This window comes from Schistocerca americana, chromosome 1 (assembly GCF_021461395.2).
Source record: "Schistocerca americana isolate TAMUIC-IGC-003095 chromosome 1, iqSchAmer2.1, whole genome shotgun sequence".
NCBI lineage: Eukaryota > Metazoa > Arthropoda > Insecta > Orthoptera > Acrididae > Schistocerca > Schistocerca americana.
The window spans coordinates 978,874,764-978,902,313 of record NC_060119.1 but is presented as its reverse complement, the minus strand read 5'-3'; the positions used below and the strand labels follow the sequence as shown (position 1 = coordinate 978,902,313).

General features: G+C 39.5%; 1 protein-coding gene across 2 annotated transcripts in view; it reads right to left on the bottom strand.

Annotated features, from left to right (window-relative positions):
* Positions 1-3,309: 3,309 nt before the first annotated feature.
* The window catches only part of LOC124615833 (TBC1 domain family member 13), a 225,652-nt gene continuing 201,411 nt past the window's right edge, over positions 3,310-27,550 (bottom strand). For both annotated transcript variants that reach the window (XR_006979813.1, XM_047143987.1), the window contains one exon: positions 3,310-5,369. The gene's annotated coding sequence lies outside the window, so the exon portion shown is untranslated. The remainder of the gene's footprint in view (positions 5,370-27,550) is intronic.

Here is a 27,550-nt window from a genome sequence, read left to right as displayed (position 1 = left end):
TTCCGTCCACGTGTGATACTGGGTGGCGACAGGAACAGTATCCGGCCATCCTCCAACACTAACAGCACCAAATACATAGTAACAAGGCCGACCACGTGTTGAAGTGGGACAAAGGCCCGAGAAAATGATGATGATTGCATTTCACAATCAAATAGAGCCAATCGTAGCTTGGTTTCTCATTAGTGAACAGCATTTTCAGTTTATTACTTTTAAGAAACTCACCCAACAATGACAAAACCTGCACTTTATCCATCTCAGTTATTTCTGTCACCACGATATTTCTGACATCAGGTGAAAATGTGTTTGAGCCACTCTGAGAGGATGATTTGGTCCTCCATCTACCTTTAACATGATCTTTAATGTAAAATATGGTACATGGTATATCTTAGATATAAGTATTGACTTGGCCAGATTGTGCCTCCTCCCCAGCAGCTTCTACATCTCTTGCTGTATACTGCTTTCTTCTCTCCATTTTCCTTACATAGCTTCTTACTACTTGTCACTGTAGAATAGTCCTGCCAAATAGTGTGATTAATTAAAAACACTGAAAGTAGGTAAAAACATAGTATTCATTTACCTGAGAATTCTGTTCATTAGCTACTCATTTATTTTCTTGTTCAACATTTTGGCATTCCTGCGCACTTTCACTCATTAATCACCTACTCTCAGATGATGTTAATTGGTTCAAGGTGAATTGTCTCTCATTAAAGTCCAGTAAGACCAGCTTTATTCAGTTCTGTACAAAAACAGAAAGAGAGAGAGAGATAAGTGTGACATGTGGTAATCAACCAATAGAAAGAATGGAGTGCACATTGACAAGAAAATGAACTGGTCTTCACATATTATTTTTCTCTGTAAGAGGCTTAGCTCTGCTACCTATGCTTTACGGGTTGTCACTACATATGTTGAACCAAACTCTGCAGAAGTGGCATACTATGGCTATTTTCACTCTCTCATTGAATACAGCATTATTTTTTGGGGCAACCAGCCATTAGCAACGAAAGTGTTCATTGCACAGAAGCGAGCTTTAAGAATTATATGTGGATTGCGCCCAAGAGACTCATGTAGAAATAGCTTTCGAAAACTTAAAATATACACAACTACATCCCAATATATTTTTTCTCTCGTGTGTTTTGTTTGTAAAAATATAGAGATATTTCAACCAAACAGTAATTATCATGAGCATAACACACGGAGGAAGAATGACATACACAGCGAGCACAGAAATTTGAGCTTGGTACAAAAGGGTGTCTACTACACTGGAGCAAAACTCTTCAATGCTCTTCCTCCTGAACTAAAGACAGAGATTCATAACAAGAGCAAGTTTAAGAAAGCACTAAAATATTTCTGCTAGAAAAAAGCTTTTTACAGTCTAGATGAATTTTTTAACTAAATAAACTGTAAAATTTTAATATTATATAATACAAGTTGACATAATGCCACTAAGAATGTTATTTAACCTGAGTGCTGTATCTGTGTGCGCTCTGTATCTGCTTTTTATAGTGCTTTAATGATTCTAAGAAAATACGTATTTTCTTTTTCTGAATTGCTGACCAAATTTACTGTATAAATTTTTATATAATTATGTACTCAAATTTCTGTATATGCTATAAGATTACCAGATTGTATTTGTAAAAAACTGACTCGTTCCACATCCTTGTGAACCCAACACAGTTGGACCTATGGAACACGAAATAAATCAAATCAAATCACCATGAAAATTCAGTAATGGAGGAAGTGCACAGTTAAACTACAATATCAAATATCAACACTGTTTACTTACCCTCTCAAACCAGAAAAAAACTGCAAATAATTCTGAGAGATGACAGAAAAACACACTTGAACTCAGCAACTCCACTGTAATGGAATGCATGCGTAGCAATGCTTCTGTAAATGCTACACGTGACACCAACACATTCTAGCTGGGTCAGAATTAAACACATATAGTTCACTAAATGATCATGTGGTTGCGGCTCTGTACAACTTACTTCATTAAAGCTGTGAACTAATTGTGCGTTTGCCCCAAAAGAGCACTTACCACTCTTTACCTTAGCATACATTTCTACAAAAGTGATAGTTTTATTCTGGATTAATTGTGTTGTACCATTGGGCTTTCAAGGCCTGTTCAGATGGTGTTTTATTTCCCAGTACAGTTTTTGAGCACATAAAAATATGCAGTTATTTTGGGGAGTAATTACATCTCAAAACTGCACACACTTCTGAGGTACATCAGCTTTGATGCCCCAGTGACAGTCACTTTCATTCTAGGACTTGGATTTAGTGTCAGTAGTTGTGTGTCGTATCCATTTATCATTCTATGTTAATAAATTATCTCTCTCAGTACTACAGCACTCACACACTAAATTTTCTATTCTTCCATCATCACAACTGGAACCTGTTCAGCACAATTTTTCTGACGCTTCAGTGCAATTGTTTACAAAAATTCTGGAAACAAGAATGCAAAAGTTTGTTGCATTATCATGAAATCACAAAGCCCATTGATGTCACATTTTATGGATTCGATAAACAAATCCTGAACGAACTTATAAGTTATGGCTATTCTTATTCTCTTCATCTTTATAAACTACTCACTTTCACAGCCAACTGCTGGAGTACATGTCTATCTAATACAATCATCTCCATGGTCTTTATGTTCCCTAGTGTTTATTCCAGTTTCCAGTATTTTTTGAGATTTGCTAAATTTATTATTTTTATATTTTCTACGTGGGTGAAAGGTCTTTCTGCCAAAAGCATCAGTTAGTCTACGGTAGGAAAGCCACGGGTAGCACCTGTCCCTGCATCGAGCAAACTTTGTCCTGTGTTATTGTATTATAAGTGTTTGTGTTTTATATTTTCTGAGGCAGTGACTGAGGAGCAGCCCAGCATCTGCCTAAGTGAATGTGAAAACCACCTAAAAACCACATTCAGGCTTGTATGCCTGACCAATAGTTGTCAAACCAACATCTGGATTCCATCTGGATATGTCTCACCTTCATCTTTCTTATGCTAGAACACAGCACATTCAGCTATATGAGCATGTCACTACCATCTCCATATGGTTGCGATACAAAATTGCTGCCACTACACAATGTTATTAGAATACATCAACAGAATTTAAAATCTCCATCAGAGCCATTTGTCATAAAGGGTAAATTAATTCTCCCTTCTACTACCACACAATTATTTTGCCCAGTTTCAGAGGTGGGAAGAATATACAGTGATCTGCTGTAAACAATTTTCCATTTAATACAGAATAGTAAAACATCTCTTTTCTCAGATACTTTATTACAAAATGTTTAATAAGTCAAAATGAACTTCCTGGATACAAAACATTACAAAAAATGACAACATTTGCTCAGTATAATAATATGGCTTGAATGCAATGTAAAATTATTTTTTTATTGGCGTAATAAACCTGTAAACCTCAGAAGAGAAAGAGGAATATTTCATCAACTGTGTTCTACTTATGATAACACACTAAAAAAAAATCATGAACTGTTTTTTGTCATAACTTTGATGCACAGTATATGAATAGTGAAAAACAGCAGTTTTACAATTTCTCACAGTACAAAACTGACTCAGTTTCTCAACAAGTCAAAAATTTAGATAAGAATTTATTTGCTGAACAAACAGCAATTCATCAGCATTCGGAAACTTGAAGTATTTAACAACTAACAGTTTAAGACATTAGAAATGAAAGACTTTGAACCATATTGCATGATGGTATGACCCATTCTTCCTTACAGACACTAGTCTAACCTTTGTACAATCTTTTGCACTAAATGGAACTCTTACTGCAAACATATCTGAACCCAGTGGAACAAATGAGCATCATTATAATCTGCAGTTTCAGCAGTGAAATATAGCAGATGTCTCTTCTTTGGACACATCATACACAAACATAGATACGCGCTACCTTAAATAATCAATCATACAATCTTCCAAAACTATGCTCAGTCTGAATTCACATTCTTCCATAAATGTAAGGAAGTAGAGAAATAGTGAAAAAGGATTGTCATAAACTTTTACTTATAATCATGAGGTCAACAATGAATATCACAAGCATCAAAGTAAAGGAGTGATACTTTTGAACAAAACTCATTTCTCTCTCTCTCTCTCTCTCTCTCTCTCTCTCTCTCCCCCCCCCCCCCCCCTCCCCCTCCTTATTAAAAACACACACACACACACACACACACACACACGCACACACAGTCAGACAGAATCCCAACCTGAAATCTAATGTGATTTGCCCAGATACCAGCTTTTAACATGAAAATGTAGTAAAGCCTCAATCTTCTTCACAATTTTTCCAGGCTCCAATATTTCATTTGTTTGTTTATTTAGTTATTTATTCGAGGTGTGGGGAGGGCAGTAGTCAAATAGCTGTGTAAACTGTTGGACAGTTTTCAGCAGAACTATGTAGCAAATATGATATACAAAGAATGCAGTATCTTTAGGCAGCACCTTGTAAAAGAAATGTGCTCAATTTTCATATACTTTAAAGCTAACACAAATTTCTTGCCATTATTTACAAAATGGAAGAACTATTAACCATTCTCTTTGTACACGAGGAAAAGGAGGAAGATTAACGCAGAAGAGAGACTGAATGTATGGTGTAAGATAAGTGGAGCTTTAGAAGGTGTTATTGATGTACACGGAGATGTTATTGTATATTATCATGCCTAATAAAGAACCTTGTTCCCAAAAAAAATTCTGTCAGCTTTCAGTTATAAAGCCAGGACAAAAGACTCCCCCCCCCCCCCCCCCCCCATTTTGTGTGAGTTCTGTCTCATGTTCAAAACATATATTTATGCAATGAGAACTTTCATAAATCTTCAAAGACACAACATATTCATTTACTGAAGAAAAAAGAATGCAAAATGTTCAAGTATGATGTACAACATGGTAATCAATAAGATACAGATACACCTTGTGCAAAAACACACAATATAAATCTCTACACCTCAGCAGCTTACTGTGATGTTATATAATTCAATATTTCACAAAATATAACTTGTCAAAATATTTTACATAGGATTTTATGTAATAACATCTGAGGCTGCATATTGAGCTCTTTACAACATTAACAATAGAATTAAGTAACATTCAACCATAACAGTCAACCATAAACTTAAACCACTACCAAAAACAACATCTCTAACAACACCAGTTTTTCATTAAAATGTCTAAGTTTGGTACAAAAATATATTATTGCTGTACAAAAAATGAGAAAAGAATTTTTTCACAGCACTTTAAAGCTATTCAGCTTTGTATATGAGAAGTGTCCACTTAAATGCCACTGCTCCAAAATAGCAAATGAGAATGTTACCACGAGCATGGAAGAGTTCATGGAAGAAATATTGCCTCCCCTGTAAAAACACAAGCCAAAGGTCACGTAAATATAATTAGTTACAACTCTTCTAATTGTAGGAAAATGAGGAATCTGGTTCACATCAAATGTGTTTGGTTGTATTGTCCCTGGAGGAGGAGGAGGAGGAGGAGGAGGAGGAGAAGAAGAAGAAGACAGAGGAGGAAAACAAGGAGAAGGAGAGAATTATACATAAATTGTACTGTCATTATCATGATCAACAATGAACTTGAACAGATTGCTATTCACCACATACAGAAGGCACTGAGAAGCAGAGACACACACTTTTGAAGTTCATTTAAAAGTAGGTGCCTGGAGGCAAGAGTGGCCATGAATGTGTGAGTTGTGTATGTTTGAAAGTGTGTGTGTTTTCTGCATGTTTACTAATGTCATCTACCATTAGCATGCCATCTTGAGCCTTTGCAGTCATAATTACACCTTCCACACTAATATGTTAACCTATCCATTTGTTTGTTTTGGTGCCCCTCCTAGTAATTCACAACATGCATTTCTTAAATGGTCACCCAGTTTCTGAATTCCGCTCTCATTAAAAATTCTTTCTCACTGCCATAAGTCAAAACTGTTATTACACACTATTTGTAAACTTTCTGTTTTGGAGACACTGGAAGCTTACTTTTAAAACTGTATTTAATTTATCAAAGCAGTTAAGGTAGTTGTTTTTTAATGCTTCGGTTTATGTATTTTTCCTGTTCAGCCAGTCATTGTTTTCAATTCAATTGGCTCTGAGCACTATGGGACTTAACTTCTGAGGTCATCAGTCCCCTAGAACTTAGAACTACTTAAACCTAACTAACCTAAGGACATCACACACATCCATGCCTGAGGCGGTTCCAGACTGTAGTGTCTAGAACTGCTCGGCCACTGTTTTCAGTTGACATAAATACTTAAAACCTATGAACTGATTCTGCAACTTCTTTATTAATGTGTAAAACTTCATTTTCAGTGAGCAGGTTATGCATTATTTTCAGCTTTCTATAACTGATTTTAAGGCTTTTTTCCAAATCTGCTCTATTTAGTTTTTATATTAGTTGCTGAAGTTTATGTCAACCTGAGCCAAACATGGCATAAGCAAAATGAAGATGATTCAGATGTGTTAATTATCTTTAGTCTTTCTCTTCCTTTTATCAGTTGTTGTATTGAAAATAAGAAGAATTTTTGCGATACATACTCTTCTTGTACAACTCTTATCCCATTCTGTCAATTTTTAATTTCCCATTATCATGATGAGGTCTAAGGGAATCTGCAACATTGATGTACATAGTCTTTCAAACTCTGTTCAAACTGTGTTTTATCTGAAACAAAGTTTTTAATGGTTGCTGGTAATTTATTGAAAATGTGTGTTCCTGAATACTGGACCCCTTTTTTTTTAGCAAGGTAAGTGATATTAGGTCTTTATGTAGATTGTTCTTATTCCTATTCATACTATGTATTGAGCTATTGGTTGGAAATAGAAATGTTTTACTTGCAACAAATTTCATTAAGGCATAACTATACTGAGAAGCAGTGGTTAGAATACAAAGTTCCTTGAACAGGTTTCTACATGATGTTCTTGAATTTACACCACAAATGATTCTTATCACACGCTTTTGCACCCTAAAAACTTTTGATCCATTTGATGAGTTGCCCCAAAATGAAAGTAAGCAAAGTATGCACTTTTTTTATATTTATATCTCCTACATCTGACATCATTCTCACTGGAAATACAGACTTGTTTAGGCGCTTAAGCAATTCTGTGGTATGTCCTTCCCAACTGAATTTATTATCGAGTTGTAATCCCAGAAATTTAACACTGTCAACCTCTTCGATCTGAAGGTCTTCATATGTTATACACATGCTGGAAGAAAATCTCTTACAGGTTCTGAACTGCGTATAGTGGGTCTTCTCAAAGTTTAATGACAGTGAAAATTTGATTAGCAGCTATTTCTAAATCTGTACTTGACTTGCTACTTATTGCAATGTTTGTATCATCCGCAAACAAAACAAACTTAGCATCTGGCAATGTAACAGATGAGAGGTCATTAATGTACACAAGAAAAACCAATGGACCCAAGATGGGACCTTGAGTAACACCACATGTAATTAATTCCCAGTCAGATGAAGACCGATTGCTTACTGCACAGGAATTTCGCAATGACACCCTTTGTTTCCTGGCAGACAGATAAGACTCAAACCATTTTGCAGCATTGTCGGTGACACCATAATATTCTAATTTACTTAAGAGAATGCTGCGGTTCACCAGTCAAAGGCTTTTGACAGATCACAGAAAATGCCTGTAGCCTCTAATTTATTATCTAATGAATTAAGTACATTATATTCTCACTGTAAGTGCAAATAGCTTTCTCTATATCAGAATCCTTAAGATATCCAAACTGTGACTTGAACAATATACAGGGTAAGCACAATGTCTTGCCCTGATTAGAACAATTTATTACAGGATAACCGTTTGACATAATAATTTATATTTGATGCCATTACATAGGTTAGTGTTACTAGTATTTTTTAAGACCACTTACGTTTGTAAACCTCAACATGTGCTCCCTTGGTAGCTCAGAGAATATCGAGGCGGTATTACAGTTCCCGCCAGGTATTTCGTAACATGTGTTCTGTCACACTAAACACAGCAGCTTGTATCCTAGCCTTCAATTTGTCAATGTCGGCAAGTGGTGTGACAAAGACTCTGTCCTTGATATAGCCCCAGAAAAAAAAGTCAAGGGATATAATGTCTGGAGAGCGGGGTGGCCAGGGTGCTGCACTGTTCCTTCGAATCCACCAATCCAGAAATGTTTCATCCAGGAAATCATGCACTATCAAAGCCCAGTGGAGGGGTGCTCCATCTTGCTGGAAAAGTATCCATGGTTGATATTCTAACTGTGGGGCAATGAACTGTTGCAAAATGTCTAAGTAAAAGTTAGTGGTAATGGATTTTTCTGTGAAGAAAAATGGTCCAAAAACCTTGGTATGCATGAGGCCGCACCAAACGTTCACTTTTTCACTGTAACTGTACAGTAGCATGTGGAGACGCTGAACCACATATATGGACATTGTGCCTATTTACCATTCCGTTGACATGAAAGGTGGGCTCATTGGTAAAGCATATGCGATTTAAGTAATCGTTAGCACCATCAATCCTGTTGAGAATCTCAGCTGCAAATTAAGCAAGTGTCAGTAAATCATTCAGTTGCAAGGACTGCACGATTTGCACTTTGTAACCATGCAACCTATGCCTTTTATGTACAATCTTCACCACACTTGCTTGCAGTATTTGAAGTTCACGTGATGCTTGACGAGTTGATTTTGACGGACTCCGTTGAAATTACTGCCGAACACGATCACCAGTTGCATCACTCACACGAGGTCTGCCACTTAAGAGGACGATTTTCAATGCTCCCTGTTTCGTTAAACTTTGCATACCATCGCTTTATTGATTTAACGTCAGGAGGGCTGCGTAAATAAGAAGCCCGAAATTTATGCTGAACACTGATGGGTAATTTTGTTTCGTGAAACCAGTGCACACATTGCGCTTTCTCCTGCTTCGACACCATTTCGCCAGCAACTAACATGACCTAACAGATCATGTCAGTGTTGTGGAGCACTAGTACCATCTATTGGTCACAACAACTAGTAACACTGACCTATGTAACGGCATCAACTGTAACTTATTATGTCAAACAGTTATTCTTTTATAATCAAGGCAAGACTTTGTGCTCATACTGTATTATTTGCAGTCAGATGCTTAAGGAGATGCTTGAACATAACCTTTTCAAATATTTTTGAAAAAGCTGGCAAAAATTAAATTGGGCGATAGTTTGATGGTATCTCTTTATCCCCCTTCTTGAAAAGAGGCTTACCTTCAGCCTTTTTAACCAGTCTGGAAATGTTCTGCTGATAAGAGATTGACTACACAAATAACTTAAAGACAGAGCTCAGCAATTTATGAGCACTCTTTGATTAACTTCATTGATATGTTATCATACCCACTGGATAACTTAGATTTTAAGGATTTTATGATGGATGCTACTTCTTTGGGAGATGTGTCATTTCCATTTTACAGAAATTATTTTTAAAGACTGGTCTCATATACTCCACTGGACTGTTCACCGAAACTGATAACCCCAAGCTGTTAGTAACCGAAATAAAGTACTTGTTTAAGAGGTTTGCAACACTACTTGTAGTTGTTACCAAAGTCTCATTTAGTTTTAGAGCTATATGTACCTCTTCCTTTTTGGCCCCACTTGTCTCTGTACCGAGCGAGGTGGCGCAGTGGTTAGCACACTGGACTCGCATTCGGGAGGACGACGGTTCAATCCTGTGTCCGGCCATCCTGATTTAGGTTTTCTGTGATTTCCCTAAATCGCTCCAGGCAAATGCTGGGATGGTTCCTCTGAAAGGGCACGGCCGACTTCCTTCCCTGTCCTTCCCTAATCCGATGAGACCGATGACCTCGCTGTTTGGTCTCTTCCCCCAAAACACCAACCACCACCACCACCTGTCTCTGTCTTCACTATATCTCATGCAGTTTTTATTTTGTTGCTTGATGTAATTATCTTTTTCTCATAACAAAGCTGCTTCGATTTCTGGATTACTTGCTTCAATATTTTGCTGTATTCTTTATAATGCATTACAATTCTAACATAAGAGCTGTTCCTAGATAGTAGACACAGTCTCCTTTTTGTTCCACATGATACATTTATTATTCCTTGTGTAATTCACAGTTTATTTTTTTATTTTTGTGTGATTTGCTTTACCTTTAGGGGAAAATAATTTTCAAAAGTGGAGGTAACTTTATTAATGAATGCTTTGTATTTTTCATTTGAGTCGGAGGTATTGTAAACAACTATCCAGTTCATGTCTTTGAGCAATTTCCTGAATTTCTCAATTTTTGACTTATTTATTACCCTTCTGTACTCAGATTTTTTATCCTGACAAGTTTCATGAGAAGATAGCCCATTTACTATGGGTTTTGTGATATGACTTTTTGCCCTAGATTTGTCTACAAAGATATTATCAATAGCAGTCTCAGACCATTTACATATCCTAGTAGCAAAATTCACAGTAGGCACTAAATTGGATGATAGTGTTACTGACTGCAATAATTGTTCACTGACAGAGCTTTTCAATAAATCCACATTAAAATCACCAACAACCACTATTACCTTGTTTTTTACCATGAGATGGGACAGCAGATTTTTTATGAAGAGGTTAAAATTTCCTGAAGGTGATCTGTATATACCTACTATTATAAAGGACTAATTATGAAATACTACTTCTGTTGCACAAGCTTCTAAGTGCTGGTCTGAACAAAATTTATTAATATCAATATTCTTGAAATCAGAACAGTTTCTGACAAATGTGGCAACTCCTCTTTCTCCACATCATTTCTACAGAAGTAAGAAGCTAACTTGAATCCTGTAATATTTAACATATCTATACCAGTGGTCACATGATGTTCAGAGAGGCAGATTGTATCAACTCGTTTGCTCAACTCTAATTCTTCAACACAAATAAGCAACTCATTAAGCTTACCCCTTAGTCCTTAGATATTCTAATGCAATAATGATAACTAATTTTGTGCACTGGCTAAATTACAACAGGATGAACCTAATTTTCCTGCCAATTTTTGCGTATCTCTAGTTTCAATCAGAGGCTGTCTGCATGAATTGTGTACATTAAAATTTGCTTTCTGGCTGCCTGTTTTATCAGTGTGAATGTCATTTTCAGCCTGTCTCTGAACACCTATAGTTTCTGCCCTCCCTACCCTAAAAAAATTGCTGATCTGTCACTTGTAACCACTGGTAGTTTACCGCTGGTAACAGTGCCTCTCCTTAAGTTATTTGCTATTAGCCCTGACAGTTTTCCCTACTCTTCCTGTTGAGGTGAAGGGCATGCCTAGGGAGAATCAAAGGACAGATTCTCAAAGACTGTAAGAATAGATTTTACTGAAACTACCACAAGAACTTAACCAAATTCTGTAAATTCTACACAAAGCGTTAATCTATACTACTAATTGCCCCACACTGTAAGTTCATTTATAGATTGCATGTCATATGTTGTGCTACATCATATTCTACAGCCAACTTGAATTTCGTCTGATTTAAATATAATGTTTCCTCTGGTAGTTAATACGAATTTTAGTAAATATCTTTTACATTACAAATAGGATGCAGACATTTGTATAGTCTTTATGTCTTGTCTGTCCTCTCTCTTGTGAGTAGCACTGTTCCAGTTTTGTGGAACTGCCTTCATTCACAAATAAAAATAACTAGCCTTTTCCCCGTGGCTTCGCACACATATGCATTCGACACACATATTGAAAAAACCTCTTCCTTCCCCTCTCTGTATCTGCCTCTTCCTTCCTTTGTCTGTTCACATCATCCTCCCATCTCTATCTGTCTATCTCCTCCTCCCCACTCTCTCTGTCTTTTCATCTCCTCCCCTCCTCTCTTTGTCATTTTCCTCTACCCTCTCTCTGACTATATCTTCTTCCCCCCCCCCCCCCCAAACGTATCCTCCATCACCCCTCCCCCTCTTTCCATCTCTGCCTATCCCTCTTTCTTTTCCACACCTGCACACCTCCTCATACACCTTCTATACCTCCCTCATGCACCTCCCCCTTTCCTCCCCTCTCTCCGTCCGTTTCCTCCTCCTCCCTTGCTCTGCCCATCACCTCCTCTATATATCCCCAGCCATGCTCATTGGCATGAGTAGCCCCTGTAATACAGTTCAGTCAAACACGATGATACTGCTACCACAACATGTCTGTCAAGCAGGGCAAGCTATACATCAGGAGCTTGAAACTCATTTATTTTTCCCTTGTGTAAAGGCTGCCAAGCAAAGCAAGCTGATTTGGCAGGCCAATACTGTTTCCATATAGAATGCAAGCATGCAGGGTAGACTATACTCCAGGGGCTGGGAAAAAGCATATTTTTGCCCATATCTCCACACCTATATAAGCTAGGAGGTTATAAACCCCACAGTAGTGATACTTGTGAGGCCTGCTGTTTCTGTGCCAAATTTTGTTGAAATCAATCCAGGGGTTCAGGAGGAGACCTCGGACATACATTCTGCTTATAAAATTCCTTCTGTATTATTCTGCCTAGAGCTTTAACCTTTTCTATTGAAACACTGTTCTCTCAGCACCTTTCTACTTTTCATAATCTGCACTGCTTTATACACCGCAACATTACTTCTGGAATGTTATTACCATGGATTATGGAATGCTTGTATAATTTTCTTTCTGCTGTATGTTTCTATGCCACCAGCAATTTTAACTAATAAGATATTATGTCTGCCCAACATAAGCCTCTGTTTTGTTTTCTTCATGCTCTTATTATTTGGAATTCTTTCTTTAGCTTAATGTTCAGCGTGTCTCCCTTCTCACATCTTCTTGAAAACAGTTTTGTGTTTTCTACAATGCAGCACATACTATCTTGTTTCCATTACTGTTTGCTTACAATTCTCAACTCCCCCTTAAAGGTTGCCTGTGTGCATTTGAAGTTTTCTTTTCTTTTCATGTGCATTCTTCAGAAGTGCAACGCCTTTAGTTGTTTACTATGCATCTTAAAAATATTGCTCCTTTTGTCTAAGTTTCTGTGATCTTCAGTTTTGAGGATGATTGACTTTTTAAATGATGTAATCTGGTGCACAAACATATTCAAAAATAAATTCCTGTAATCTACATTTATAATTTCCTGCCCAGCAAGTTTTTTTCTTTCTAGCTTTATATCTACTTTTACTCTTTATCTTACAAATCTTTGACCATTTACAACTCAGAAGTAGTTCAGGACTGTCACATTCTGTACACTTTCTTCACTTTAATGTTTCATAAAATAAAAGTCAGGGTCACATTTAATTCCATTTTTTCCAAGTCCATTTACTATTTTTTCCTGAATAATATGTTACAGACAAACATGCTGTCATTGTCAGTAAATTCAACTAACATATGACTTCTGTCATTTCTAGTATGTTATCCAAAGTTTTCCACTGGAGAGTTATTCTTTAGATCTTGTCTTATTGTCACATAAAAATCCCATGTTAGCATTTGGCTGTGAGATTTTGAATTATTCTCATGAAACATCTATTGTTTATTTTTAATTTTTTCTTTACAATAAAGACCACACATGAATTTTCTGACTCCTCTGTTACTCTGTAAAAGAATTTATGACCTGATTTTAATTCCACTTCGTTCCGTGCCGCACATATGATACTGTAGCCATTGTGCATCATTACATCATACATGTTTGTAACTCAAGATAATTACGCAATATTGTCACCAATGTTTGTTTATTCTTTGGTTTTTGTAATTATTCTTTGTGTTGGTTCTCACTATGTATTCTTGGACTGTTTTATGTCTTTTCATGCTCTGCTACTAAATGTTGCAATAAAGCAGATTTTCTAATGTGCAACATTTTTGGTGACCCTGGTGTGATTCTGAATTGCCAATGTGACCCCAAGGTTAATTGGCATTTTGTACACTAGCATTTGATGAAGTGATAAACTGCAGCTTTTGTTAGCTTTTAATGACTATGGTTTAAGCCGCTAAACTAAAACAGGGAGGTAGGTGTGGCTCTTAGAAGTACTACACGGAAACACTGTACATAAAGCAGTAGAACCGATGTTATGAGTAATATACACGGCAAAATTTTGAAAAATTTTTGGAATACTTTGAATATGAAGTCACACTTCCATTAAATAAAAGAGAAAGTGTTTGATGTTAAAGCATAAACCAAGAGCAATCAAATCAAGTCTGATGGGTATCTGCAAACTAGTGACTGATGATGTGCCATCTCGGAACACTGGTTCCACACCTACACCTATCCTACTGCCGATATTAAGAAGTTCATGTGCTGAACCTCTAAAAACATTAAACCTTTATTCTGGTAAACCTTTGATACTTTCAGGTACACCTATCAGCTAACCGACAAGTGTCACTCAGAGTCACATGTTTATCTAACAGTCATTTACAGAGATGGAGAAATTCACAGATTAGTCATGACAGAGCGTAAAAAAAAGAATTCAGTTCTTTAGCATTTAATGCAGATTAGTCATAGCACTATATTTTGTTAGTTTTATTCTACCATTGTGACATGCTACTATATATGATTTTATTTAATTTACATGGTGCAATAGGCATAAGCGTTAATATTTTTATATATGTTACCTTAATATGTACAGACATCAATGTGCTGTTTTTTTTCTTTTTTTTTCACTGTGTCAAACACAACAGCACCATTAAATGCACTACACCTGTCAGTACAGGATAACCATTGTGTGTCCACACATCCATACCTGACCTGCTGCCCAGGGGAAAATAAGCATTGATGACTTACTCTTGCCACACATACTTGATTGGTACTAACCACCTAAAAACATACAGGGTGTTTCAAAAATGACCGGTATATTTGAAACGGCAATAAAAACTAAACAAGCAGTGATAGAAATACACCGTCTGTTGCAATATGCTTGGGACAACAGCACATTTTCAGGCAGACAAACTTTCGAAATTACAGTAGTTACAATTTTCAACAACAGATGGCGCTGCGGTCTGGGAAACTCTATAGTACGATATTTTCCACATATCCACCATGCGTAGCAATAATATGGCGTAGTCTCTGAATGAAATTACCCGAAACCTTTGACAACGTGTCTGGCGGAATGGCTTCACATGCAGATGAGATGTACTGCTTCAGCTGTTCAATTGTTTCTGGATTCTGGCGGTACACCTGGTCTTTCAAGTGTCCCCACAGAAAGAAGTCACAGGGGTTCATGTCTGGCGAATAGGGAGGCCAATCCACGCCGCCTCCTGTATGTTTCGGATAGCCCAAAGCAATCACACGATCATCGAAATATTCATTCAGGAAATTAAAGACGTCGGCCATGCGATGTGGCCGGGCACCATCTTGCATAAACCACGAGGTGTTCGCAGTGTCATCTAAGGCAGTTTGTACCGCCACAAATTCACGAAGAATGTCCAGATAGCGTGATGCAGTAATCGTTTCGGATCTGAAAAATGGGCCAATGATTCCTTTGGAAGAAATGGCGGCCCAGACCAGTACTTTTTGAGGATGCAGGGACGATGGGACTGCAACATGGGGCTTTTCGGTTCCCCATATGCGCCAGTTCTGTTTATTGACGAAGCCGTCCAGGTAAAAATAAGCTTCGTCAGTAAACCAAATGCTGCCCACATGCATATCGCCGTCATCAATCCTGTGCACTATATCGTTAGCGAATGTCTCTCGTGCAGCAATGGTAGCGGCGCTGAGGGGTTGCCGCGTTTGAATTTTGTATGGATAGAGGTGTAAACTCTGGCGCATGAGACGATACGTGGACGTTGGCGTCATTTGGACCGCAGCTGCAACACGGCGAACGGAAACCCGAGGCCGCTGTTGGATCACCTGCTGCACTAGCTGCGCGTTGCCCTCTGTGGTTGCCATACGCGGTCGCCCTACCTTTCCAGCACGTTCATCCGTCACGTTCCCAGTCCGTTGAAATTTTTCAAACAGATCCTTTATTGTATCGCTTTTCGGTCCTTTGGTTACATTAAACCTCCGTTGAAAACTTCGTCTTGTTGCAACAACACTGTGTTCTAGGCGGTGGAATTCCAACACCAGAAAAATTCTCTGTTCTAAGGAATAAACCATGTTGTCTACAGCACACTTGCACGTTGTGAACAGCACACGCTTACAGCAGAAAGACGACGTACAGAATGGCGCACCCACAGACTGCGTTGTCTTCTATATCGTTCACATCACTTGCAGCGCCATCTGTTGTTGAAAATTGTAACTACTGTAATTTCGAAAGTTTGTCCGCCTGAAAATGTACTGTTGTCCCAAGCATATTGCAACAAACGGTGTATTTCTATCGCTGCTCATTTAGTTTTTATTGCCGTTTCAAATATACCGGTCATTTTTGAAACACCCTGTACTACCACTCACAGCTATAACTATTAGTCTGCAAAGGAAATAAATAATGATTTAATATTGTTCACTAAAGCGTTCTCAGTCACCAATAAAAATATCTGCACTTATACCCATTAACCCTGTATTTGTGTAGATGTCTCCTATGCAGAGAGTAGGTCTAAAAAAGACACAGAGTCATTAAAATGAAAGTGTAAGAATGTACTGCTGGATTAGTTAAACAATCAGGTCAAATGATGATTATTTAAATGACAAGTTGAAATATTGTGATACATTTTTAAGAAATGATCTGACTTTTTGTTCTTCCATCAAAGCCTCACGTTTCTTCACTTTCCTCATCACTTCAAGTTTCATTATCTCTAAGAATAATTTCCTTTTGTATTTTCTGAGTGCTCTGATGGAATTTTATTTTATTTTCTACTGCTCTTCGAGTAATTAACTATGTTTTCAATATTTATGGATGATCACTCTCAACTGTTGCGTTCACATGTGGAAAGACTAAACTTAGTTTAATAACTTGCCAAAATTCCTGTTTTTTGATCATCCATCGCGAAATATGGGTAACACTCATCTAATCTTGAAGAAGAACTAGCATTTCCCAAATAAGTTTTAAAATTTCGTCCATATGTGCGCTGATATGAAACTTCCTGGCAGATTAAAACTGTGTGCCTGACTGAGACTCCAACTCGGGACCTTTGCCTTTCGCGGGCAAGTGCTCTAGAGCCCGCGAAAGGCAAAGGTCCCGAGTTCGAGTCTCGGTCGGGCACACAGTTTTAATCTGCCAGGAAGTTTCATATCAGCGCACACTCCGCTGCAGAGTGAAAATCTCATTCTGGAAGGATATTATGTTTGGTAGCGTGTTGAGAAACAGGGTGGTCCACTTGTTTCTCGGCCATAGTTTGTCGGTGGCCATTCATGTGGAGAGACAGCTTGTTGGTTATCATGCCTACATAGAATGCAGCACCGTTGTTGCAGCTTAGCTTGTAAATCACATGAGTGGTTTCACAGGTAGCCCTAGCTTTGATGGGATAGGTGATGTTAGTGACCAGACTGGAGTAGGTGGTAGTGGGAGAATGTATGGGACAGGTCTTGCATCCAGGTTTATTACAGGGGCATGAGACATGAGGTAAGGGGTTAGGAGCAGGGGTTGTGTAACAATGGACGAATATGTTGTGTAGGTTCGGCGGACGGTGAAATACCACTGTGGGAGATGTGAGAAGGATAATGGACGGGACATTCCTCATTTCAGGGCATAACGAGAGGTAGTTGAAACCCTGGTGGAGAATATAATTTAGTCACTCCAATCCTAGGCGGTACTGAGTTACGAGAGGATTGCTCCTCTGTGGCCGGAGAGTGAGACTTTGGGAGGTGGTGGGAGACTGAAAAGATACGGCACGGGAGATTTGTTTTTGTACAAGGTTGGGAGGATAATTATGGTCTGTCAAGGTTTCTGTGATATCATTGGTATATTTTGAGAGGGATCGCTCGTCACTGCATTGAAACAGAGGATGACACGCGTAAAGCTGAAATACTAAACACCTTTTTCCAAAGCTGCTTCACAGAGGAAGACCGCACTGCAGTTCCTTCTACATCCTCGCACAAACGAAAAAATGGCTGACATCGAAATAAGTGTCCAAGGAATAGAAAAGCAACTGGAATCACTCAACAGAGGAAAGTCCACTGGACCCGGTGGGATACCAATTCGATTCTACACAGAGTACGCGAAAGAACTTGCCCCCCTTCTAACAGCCGTGTACCGTAAGTCTGTAGAGGAATGGAAGGTTCCAAATGATTGGAAAAGAGTACAGGTAGTCCCAGTCTTCAAGAAGGGTCATCGAGCAGATGCGCAAAACTATAGAGCTATATCTCTGACGTCGATCTGTTGTAGAATTTTAGAACATGGTTTTTGCTCGCGTATCGTGTCGTTTTTGGAAACCCAGAATCTACTCTGTAGGAATCAACATGGATTCCGGAAACAGCGATCGTGCGAGACCCAACTGGCTTTATTTGTTCATGAGACCCAGAAAATGTTAGATACAGGCTCCCAGGTAGATGCTATTTTCCTTGACTTCCGGAAGGCGTTCGATACAGTTCCGCACTGTCGCCTGATAAACAAAGTAAGAGCCTACGGAATATCAGACCAGCTGTGTGGCTGGATTGAAGAGTTTTTAGCAAACAGAACACAGCATGTTGTTATCAATGGAGAGACGTCTACAGACGTTAAAGTAACCTCTGGCGTGCCACAGGGGAGTATTATGGGACCATTGTTTTTCACAATATATATAAATGACCTAGTAGAGAGTGTCAGAAGTTCCATGCAGCTTTTCGTGGATGATGCTGTAGTATACAGAGAAGTTGCAGCATTAGAAAATTGTAGCGAAATGCAGGAAGATCTGCAGCAGATAGGCACTTGGTGCAGGGAGTGGCAACTGACCCTTAACATAGACAAATGTAATATATTGCGAATACATAGAAAGAAGGATCCTTTATTGTATGATTATATGATAGTGGAACAAACACTGGTAGCAGTTACTTCTGTAAAATATCTGGGAGTATGCGTGCGGAATGATTTGAAGTGGAATGATCATATAAAATTAATTGTTGGTAAGGTGGGTACCAGGTTGAGATTCATTGGGAGAGTCCTTAGAAAATGTAGTCCATCAACAAAGGAGGTGGCTTACAAAACACTCGTTCAACCTATACTTGAGTATTGCTCATCAGTGTGGGATCCGTACCAGATCGGGTTGACGGAGGAGATAGAGAAGATCCAAAGAAGAGCGGTGCGTTCCGTCACAGGGTTATTTGGTAACCGTTATAGTGTTACGGAGATGTTTAGCAAACTCAAGTGGCAGACTCAAGTCGCAGACTCTGCAAGAGAGGCGCTCTGCATCGCAGTGTAGCTTGCTTGCCAGGTTTCGAGAGGGTGCGTTTCTGGATGAGGTATCGAATATATTGCTTCCCCTTACTTATACCTCCCGAGGAGATCACGAATGTAAAATTAGAGAAATTCGAGCACGCACGGAGGCTTTCAGACAGTCGATCTTTCTGCGAACCATACGCAACTGAAACAGAAAAGGGAGGTAATGACAGTGGCACGTAAAGTGCCCTCCGCCACGCACCGTTGGGTGGTTTGCAGAGTATAAATGTAGATGTAGATGTAGATGTGATGAGCACGGGTAGCTAGGCTGTACAGATGAGATTTCTTGGTATGGAATGGGTGGCAGCTGTTGAAGTGGAGGTATTGCTGGTGGTCAGTAGGTTTGATATGAACGGAGGTACTGATGTAGCCATCTTTGAGGTGGTCAACATCTAGAAAGGTGGTTTGTTGGGTTGAGTAGGACCAGGTGAAGCAAATAGGGGAGAAGGTGTTGAGGTTCTGGAGGAATGTGGATAGGGTGTCTTCACCTTTGATCCAGATAGGAAAGATGTCATCAATGAATCTGAACCAGGTGAGGGGTTTAGTAATTTTTGAAAGGATTTCTCTAGATGGCCCATGAATAGGTTGGCATAGTATGGTGCCATGCAAGTGCCCATAGCCATGCCCTGGATTTTTTTGTAGGTAATGCCTTCAAACGACAAGTAATTATGGGTGAGGTTATAGTTGGTCATGGCAACTAGGAAGCAGGTTGTTGGTTTGGAATTCGTTGGGTGTTGGGTAAGGTAGTGCTCAACAGCAGTAAGGCCACAGGCATTAGGAATGTTAGTGTATAGGGAAGTGGCATCTATAGTGACGAGCAGGGCACCGTGTGGTAGTGGGACGGGAACTGTGGAGCGTTGGTGGAGGAAATGGTTGGCATCTTTTATATAGGAGAGTAGGTTCCAGGTAATATGTTAAAGGTATTGGTCTATGAGAGCATAGATTCTCTCAGTGGGGGCACAGTAACTGGCCACAATGGGGCGTCCTGGGTAGGAAGCATGTAGAAGGTAGGAAAGGATTTGAGTAGTGACTGGAGATCCTGCTGTATTACTGAAATGGGATCAGTGTAGCAAGGTCTGTAACTGGAAGAATCAGACAGCTGGCACAGTCCTTCTGCTTGGTATTCTTTGCGTTCAAAACAACTGTGGGGGAGACTTTGTCTACAGGTAGGATTATACGGTAAGGATCAGTTTTTAGATGACGGACTGCGGTTCTCTCTGCAGATATAAGTTTAGTTTGCATGTTGAGGGATTTCGGGAATGATGGTGAGGTAAGGTTCAAGGTTAAGAAATTCTGTAAAGTTAACAAGGGGTGGTTTTGTGGCAGTGGGTGTGGATCACAGTTGGATGAAAGAGTGAACTGAGTTAGGTAAGGTTCGATATTGGTCTTTGGTTGAGTCTGATTGGTAGGGTTGGTGGCAAAAAAATGTTTCAACTGTAGGGACCAGGAAAAGTTTATTGTCCTCCCAATCTTGTACAAAAACAATCCCCCTCTTGCCTTATCTTTCCAGTCTCCCACCAGCTCCCAAAGTCCTACCGTCCGTCCACAGAGGAGCATTCCCCTCGTAACTCAGAACCACCCACGTATGGAGCAGCTGAATTACATTCTCCGCCTGGGTTTTGATTACCTCTCACCATGCCATGAAATGAGAAAAATCCTGCCCAGTATCTTTCCCACACCTCCCACAGTGGTATTCTGCCGTCCACCAAACCTACACAATACATTTGTCCATCATTACACAACCCCTGCTCCCAATCCCTTACCTCATGGCTCATACCCCTGTAATAGACCTTGATGCAAGACTCGTTCCATACACCCTCCCACCACCACCTACTCCAGTCTGGTCACTAACATCACTTATCCCATCAAAGGAAGGGCTACCTGTGAAACCAGTCATGTGGTCTACAAGCTAGGCTGCAACCACTGTGCTGCACTCTCTGTAGGCATGACAACCAACAAGCTTTCTGTCCACATGAATGGCCACCAACAAACTGTGGCCTCGAAACAAGTAGACCACCCTGTTGCTGAATACACTGCCAAACATAATATCCTTCATTTCAATGACTTCTTCACAGACTGTGCCATAGGGCTCCTTCACACCAACAACAGCTTTTCTGCATTGTGCAGCTGGGAACTTTCCCTACATTCCCATAACCCTTGTGGCCTCAACCTTCATTAGTCAGTGTCCGCACCCATCCAGCCCCTTCCCTGTTCCCATTCCAGCACTATACAACCGTCATACCACCACCACACCCAGTCTTTTTATTTCTCTCCTTTCCCGCTATTCCCCCCCCTCCCCCCCCCCACCTCTCCCGGGGCGTCCTTCACTGTCTGCCACCCCCACCATACTATTCTCCCCCTCCCTGTCCCAGCCTCATCCTTACCCCCACCCAGTCGGCACTCCCATCATACACTGGTGCTGCTGCTTGCAGTTTGGTTTCAGTTTTTCTGAGACTGCAGTAGTGTGTGTGAGTTGCGTTTGCGCACACACTAGAATGCGTGTCTCTGTGTGTGTGTGTGTGTGTGTGTGTGTGTGTGTGTGTGTGTGTGTGTGTGTGTGTGTGTGTACGCGCGCGCGTGCGTGTGTCTATTGACAAAGACCAATGGCTGAAAGCCTTAATTGTGAGAGTCTTTTTGTTGTCCTATCTGCAACTCAGCGTCTCCGCTATATGGTAAGTAGCATCTTTCCTTCTCATGAAAATGAAAGATAGGAATTTTAGGAGTTGTGATCTAGACAAAATGGAACAGAGCAGGAGTCATTGAGAATTTCATGAGAGCATTAAGCAAAGTTGAACTAAAATAGAGGAAAGAAATACAACAGATGATGCATTGGTCCTTTGAGAGATGACACAGTGAAAGCAACAGAGGATCAAAAACACAAAGTCCAGTAGAAATCCTTGGACAATTCATGAGACAATGAATCTAAATGACAAAAGGAAAAGAAAATATCAAATTGCATCAAATGAAGCACGCAAAAGTGAATACAGACATCTAAAAAAAGTGATTAAAAGGAAGTGCAAAATGTCAAAACAGAAGTGGCTAGGATGTATACGGATGCATAAGTACAGGTAACATAGATGCTGCCTACAGGAAAATTAATTTTGGAGAAAAGATAAACAGCTTTATACCAAGAGCTCAAATGGCAAACTAGAACTACATATAGCTGGGAAAGCTGAAAGGTGAAAGGAATATATAGAATGCTCCTACAAAGAAAATAAATTTGAAGACAGTATTATAGAAATAGAAGAGAAAGTAGTTGAACATGATTTGGGAGATGAAAGGCGTAAGTCAAAACAACGGCCAAGGAATAGATAACATTTCCTCAGAATTTCTGAGATCCTTGGGAAAGCCAGCCATGACAAAACTAGTCCTCTGGTATGCAAGTATGTGAGACAAGCGAATTACCGTCAGACTTTAACAGGAATGTAATAATCCCAATTTCAAAGGAGGCAAGTGCTGACAGATGTGAATATTACCAACATAACAGTTTCATAAGACAAACTTGCAAAATACTAACGTGAATTATTTGCATGAGGGTGGAAAAACTGGTAGAAGCTGACATTGGGAAATATCACTTTGGGTTCTGGAGAAATGTAGAGACACATGAGGCAAAACTTATCTACAACTTGTCTCACAAGATAGCCTGAAGAAAGGCAAACCTTTTGAAAATGCTGGCTGGAAAACACCCTTTGAAATTTGGAAGGTAGTAGAGATAAATCATAGGAAGTGAAAGTTTATTTATAGCTTGAACACAAACCAGACTGCAGTTATAAGAGTCAAATGACATGAAAGGGAAGCAGCGGTTGAGAAGGGAGTGAGACGGAGTTGTAGCCTATCTCCAACATTACTTAGTCTGTACAATGAGCAAGCACTACAAGAAAGCAAGCATGAATATGGAAAGGGAATTAAAGTTCAAAGAGAAGGAATAAAAACTTTTGAGTTTGTTGATGGTGTTGTAACTCTGCTAGAGATAGCAAATGACTTGGAACAGGAGTTGGATAATGAAATGGATAGTGTCATGACAAGAGGTTGTAAGATGAACACCAACAAAAGCAAAACAAGGGTAATGGAATCTAGTCAAATTCAATGAGGTGATACTGAAGGGATTAGGTTAAGAAATTAGATACTAAATGGAGTAGATGAACTTTGGCTTTTTAAGAAGAAAAATTTGGAAGGTAGTAGAGATAAATCATAGGAAGTGAAAGTTTATTTATAGCTTGAACACAAACCAGACTGCAGTTATAAGAGTCAAATGACATGAAAGGGAAGCAGTGGTATGTTGGGAATATTAACTTTACATTTTGTTAAAAACATATTTTTGTTGACTATGTTCCACAGCTCTGATAAATTGTCATGTAACACCATAAGCTGCTGTTTAATATACTATTTAATGTGTGACCAGTTTCTCTCAAAGATCATAATGATGTAGAGAGGATATAAAAACCAGATTGACTATAGCAAGAAAAACTTTCCTGGAAAAGAAGAATTGATTAACATTTAATATAAATTTAAGCTCTTTTCTGAAAGTATTTGTCTAGAGTACAGCCATGCAGGGAAGTGAAATGCGGATGATAAGCAGTTTGGACAAGAAGAGAAGTTCTGAAATGTGGTGCTACAGAAGAATGATGAAGATTGGATGAGTAACTAATGATGAGGTATCAAACCGAATTTAGGAAAAAAAATGTTACAATTTCACTAAAAGAAGGGGATTGGTTGACAGGATACAAACTGAGACACCAGAGAAATCAGAATTTTTGATAATGGAGGGAAATGTGTGGGTGTAGAAATTGCAGAGAGAGACCAAGCGATGAATGCAGTAAGAATATCCAAATGGATGTTGCACGCAGCACTTATTTGGAGATGAAAAGGCTGGCACAGAATAAAGTAACACAGAGAGCAGCAACAAACCACTCTTCTGACTGAGATTGCAAAAACAACACATTGTTTGCATGCACAAATATTTTTATTTTGAAACTGCATTTAGTTCTGAAAAATTTATATGAGACGTAGTTCACTTTGTACTGCCGACACATTATTTTGTGTGTTTTCTGTAGGAGACATCTAATTCTTTTGTTAATATTGGGAATACAAATCAAGATATAACACATTCTTTACATTGTTTATTCATAGGTCTTACATTAATTTTTGTCACTGTGGGAATATCTAGACATATTTTGTTACTTTTGTCTTATCTGCTTAAAAAAAAAAAAATAACTTGTTCATAGAGCAACCAATGCTAATTTGCAAGACAGTGTATTATAGGCCATGATCATCATGTTCAATCGAATAAAAGAAGATGCATCTGCACTTCATCAGAAATTCAATGAAGTGTGCAAAAATACAATTCACCTTTGAACATGAAAAACAGAAGAGTGTAAACTTTTTAGAAGTTACTGTCTGGAATGAAAATGAGATTCACGAATTCAACGTTTTCCAAAAACCAATCACATGTTATTGCATAATCCACAATACTCCATGTCATCTCGTAACACATATGAAAGCATTTTTCCATGCCATGGTAGACAGAATAATCCACTTACGACACACTGATAAGAACACTAAAAGAGAAACAAATATGTTGAGACACAGTGCCATGGATAATGGATACAATCCAAAAACAGTTAATGCTATCTGTAGAGATTATAACGATAAGAACTATAAAATAAGTAGGACGGAAATAATGTTTGATGACTGCTACATTTTTCATAGCCCAGGAGTAAAAACATGACCAACTATATCCTCACCCACAATTACTTCTCCTTTGAAGGCATTACCTACAAACAAATCGATGGTACAGCATGGGCACCAGCATGGCACTATCCTATGCTAACCTACTCATGGGCCATCTAGAAGAATCCTTCCTAAAAACACAGAATCCTAAACCCCTCACCTGGTTCAGATTCATTGATGACATCTTTGCTATCTGGATTGAAGGTGAGGACACCTTACTCACATTCCTCTAGAGCCTCAATAACTTCTCCCCCATTTGCTTCACCTGGTCCTACTCATCCCCCAACAAGCCAACTTCCTAGATGTTGACCTCCACCTCAGAGATGGCTACATCAGTACCTCCATCCATATCAAACCTACTAACCACCAGTAATACCTCCACTTCGATAGCTACCACCCATTCCATACCAAGAAGTCCCTTCCGTACAGCCGAGCCACCCGTGGCCGTCGCATATGCAGTGACGAGCAGTCCCTCTAAAAATACACCGAGGGCCTCATTGAAGCCTTCACTGACCGTAATTATCCTCCCATCCTCGTACAAAAACAAATCTCCTGTGCCTTATCTTTCCTGTCCCCCACCACCTACCAAAGTCCCACAGTCCGGCCACAGAGGAGTATTCCCCTCGTAACTCAGTACCATCTGGGACTAGAGCAACAGAATTACATTCTCCACCAGGGTTTCGATTACCTCTCGTCGGGCCCTGAAATGAGAAATGTCCTGCCCACTATCCTTCCCACCCCTCCTACCGTGGTATTCTGCCGTCCACCAAACCTACACAATATACTCGTCCATCCTTACACAACCCCTGCTCCCAATCCCTTAGCTCATGGCTCATACCCCTGTAATAGACCTAGATGCAAGACCTGTCTCATACATCCTACTACCACCACCTATTCCAGTCTGGTCAGTAACATCGCCTATACAATCAAAGGCAAGGCTACCTGTGAAACCATTCATGTGATTTACAAGCTAAGCTGCAACCATTGTGCTGCATTCTGTGTAGGTATGACAACCAACAAGCTGTCTGTGTGTATGAATGGCCACCGACAAACTGTGGCCAAAACACAAGTGGACCACCCTGTTGCAGAACACGCTGCCAAACATGATATCTCTCATCTCAATGACTGCTTCACAGCCTGTGCCATATGGATCCTTCCCACCAACACCAGCTTTTCTGAACTGCACAGGTGGGAAATTTCCCTGCAATACATCCTAAGTTCCTGTAACCCTCCTGGCCTCAACCCTCGTTAGTCACTGTCTTCACCCATCCGGCCATTTCCCTGTTCCCATTCCAGCACTACACAGCTGTCATTTCACGGCTACACCCAGTCTTTTAATTTCTTTTTATTTCTCTCCTTTCCGCAACTTACCACCTCCCCTCTCCGCACCTGCTCTCCTGCCATGTGTGTGTGTGTGTGTGTGTGTGTGTGTGTGTGTGTGTGTCCTGCTGACAAAGGACTTTATGGCCGATAGCTACAATTGTGTGAATCTTTTTGTTGTGACCACCGCGACTCAGCATCTCCGTTATATGGTGAGTAGCAACTTTCCTTCTCTCGTATTGTTACATTCCATCCTTGATTTTCCATTGTGTTTTTTTATTTACTAAATCAAAGAACAGAAAATCCAGGATAGAATAATGACAATATTATGAAAAGAATACATTACTACTCACACATATAGAGAAAAATATTGAGTCACAGATAGACACAACAAAAAGACTACTATACATTTAAGCTTTTGGCCAAAAGGCCTTCTTAAGTAGAAAACACACCCACCCACACAGAAGCACAACTCAGACTCACATTACCACTGTTTCAGGCCACTGAGGCTACATACAGTGGTCGTGTGTGTGAACTGTACTGTGTGTGTTTTCTATAAGGGGTGTTCAATAAGCAATGTAACACATTTTTTCCTTTTGGGTGACAAAATTCAGAATTTGCTGTGGGGCATCATGGAATATTCCCACTTCAGCCCCTATAGTTTCATGAAGTTCCAATAGATGGCAGCACTATATATAGCCTTCAAAATAGTGTCTGTAACAGAGGTGGGTTCCAAGCAGAGAGCTGTCAGTAAAATGTGGACACCCTCATTCAACATTCATGTTGCCACAAAAATGCAAATGAACTTCTCCTCCTAAATCACAACAGAAGGCCTCACACAAGTCTGCATACCCTAGAGGAGCTCACAAAAAATTCATTGGAGTGTTCTTCTTCATGCACCCTACAGCCTGGATCTCACACCTTCCAACTTCCATCTGTGTGTTGCAATGAAGGAAGCTTTCTGTGGGAACCGGTATGAGGATGATGTGGAGGTTATTGATGCAGCCAGATGTTGGTTCCAATGTCAGTCAGTAGACTGGTACCATGTGGGCAGATTATACTGAAAACAGGGTTTTGGAGCCAAAAGAATGGGCAGCAATATAGTGTATTTTAATCCCGAATAAAACCAAAAAAGTGTTACGTTACTTACTGAATGCCCGTCGTATTTGAGAAGAAATTTAAATGTACAGCAGTCTATTTGTTGTGTCTTTCTGTGACTCAACATCTCCTCCATATGGTGAGTAGGAATCTATCCTTTTCATGATGTTTTCTGATTTAAGT